The sequence below is a fragment of the Triticum dicoccoides genome, unplaced genomic scaffold, assembly GCF_002162155.2.
Source record: "Triticum dicoccoides isolate Atlit2015 ecotype Zavitan unplaced genomic scaffold, WEW_v2.0 scaffold77360, whole genome shotgun sequence".
In the NCBI taxonomy this organism is placed as follows: domain Eukaryota; kingdom Viridiplantae; phylum Streptophyta; class Magnoliopsida; order Poales; family Poaceae; genus Triticum; species Triticum dicoccoides.
The window spans coordinates 1-1,770 of NW_021298842.1; the positions used below are offsets into that span (position 1 = coordinate 1).

The following is a 1,770-nucleotide window of genomic DNA, read 5'->3' on the forward strand; positions in this document are numbered from 1 at the left end:
GAGAATGTAGAGTCGCCTTTGGTGCGGACCTGGGAGTGGCAAGCCGTTATATTATTTTTGACGTTTGCGATATGTTTAAGCTCGATGCTCATTGCTCGCGCGTCTTGGGGCGGCTTTGTGGCGCGAAGAGCGCGTTCTTAAATGGGTGGAGGAAACTCGTGTTGTTGCGGTATGGAGGGAGGGGTGGAAACTGTGGAAAATTCGTCTCCGTGATTGAGCGGGAGAGTAAGTAGTATAGGACATTATCCATTGTTAGGGAACGGTTGTAATGGTAGTGAGAATGTAGAATCGTCTTTGGAGTGGACCTGGGAGTGGCAAGCATAAGGGACGAAGACGGGGAAACATGTCGGATGCGATCATACCAGCACTAAAGCACCGGGTCCCATCAGAACTCCGAAGTTAAGCGTGCTTGGGCGAGAGTAGTACTAGGATGGGTTCCCTCCTGGGAAGTCCTCGTGTTGCATTCCCTTTTTAATTATTTTTTGTGCCTTGTGACAAACATATCGCACGTGCGCGATATATATTAATCCCGTTATATTATTTTTGACGTTTGCGATATGTTTAAGCTCGATGCTCATTGCTCATGCGTCTTGGGGCGGCTTTGTGGCGCGAAGAGCACGTTCTGAAAGGGAAAAAAACTCATGCTGCTGCGGTATGGAGGGAGGGGTGGAAACCGTGGAAAACTCGTCTCCGTGATTGAGCGGGAGAGTAAGTAGTATAGGACATTATCCATTGTTAGGGAACGGTTGTAATGGTAGTGAGAATGTAGAATCGTCTTTGGAGCGGACCTGGGAGTGGCAAGCATAAGGCACGAAGACGGGGAAACATGTCGGATGCGATCATACCAGCACTAAAGCACCGGATCCCATCAGAACTCCGAAGTAAAGCGTGCTTGGGCGAGAGTAGTACTAGGATGGGTGACCTCCTGGGAAGTCCTCGTGTTGCATTCCCTTTTTAATTATTTTTTGCGCCTTGTGACAAACATATCGCACGTGCGCGATATATATTAATCCTGTTATATTATTTTTGACGTTTGCGATATGTTTAAGCTCGATGCTCATTGCTCGCGCGTCTTGGGGCGGCTTTGTGGTGCGAAGAGCACGTTCTGAAAGGGATGGAAAAAACTCGTGCTGCTGCGGTATGGAGGGAGGGGTGGAAACCGTGGAAAACTCGTCTCCGTGATTGAGCGGGAGAGTAAGTAGTATAGGACATTATCCATTGTTAGGGAACAGTTGTAATGGTAGTGAGAATGTAGAATCGTCTTTGGAGCAGACCTGGGAGTCGCAAGCATAAGGGACGAAGACGGGGAAACATGTTGGATGCGATCATACCAGCACTAAAGCACCGGATCCCATCAGAACTCCGAAGTAAAGCGTGCTTGGGCGAGAGTAGTACTAGGATGGGTGACCTCCTGGGAAGTCCTCGTGTTGCATTCCCTTTTTAATTATTTTTTGCGCCTTGTGACAAACATATCGCACGTGCGCGATATATATTAATCCCGTTATATTATTTTTGACGTTTGTGATATGTTTAAGCTCGATGCTCATTGCTCGCGCGTCTTGGGGCGGCTTTGTGTCGCGAAGAGCGCGTTCTGAAAGGGGTGGAAAAAACTCGTGTTGCTGCGGTATGGAGGGAGGGGTGGAAACCGTGGAAAACTCGTCTCCGTGATTGAGCGGGAGAGTAAGTAGTATAGGACATTATCCATTGTTAGGGAACGGTTGTAATGGTAGTGAGAATGTAGAATCGTCTTTGGAGCGGACCTGGGAGTGG

The 1,770-nt window shown here is 48.4% G+C and overlaps 3 non-coding genes across 3 annotated transcripts; all 3 read left to right on the forward strand.

The window, feature by feature from the left end:
* The first annotated feature begins 348 nt into the window (after nucleotides 1–348).
* Nucleotides 349–467, forward strand: LOC119347858. Its single transcript, XR_005168570.1, has one exon. It is a non-coding gene; the product is annotated as a 5S ribosomal RNA (ribosomal RNA).
* A 364-nt stretch (nucleotides 468–831) lies between these two features.
* LOC119347856 lies at nucleotides 832–950 on the forward strand. The gene has a single exon (XR_005168568.1). It is a non-coding gene; the product is annotated as a 5S ribosomal RNA (ribosomal RNA).
* Nucleotides 951–1,317: 367 nt separating this feature from the next.
* On the forward strand, nucleotides 1,318–1,436 carry LOC119347857. Its single transcript, XR_005168569.1, has one exon. It is a non-coding gene; the product is annotated as a 5S ribosomal RNA (ribosomal RNA).
* The last annotated feature ends 334 nt before the right edge of the window (nucleotides 1,437–1,770 follow it).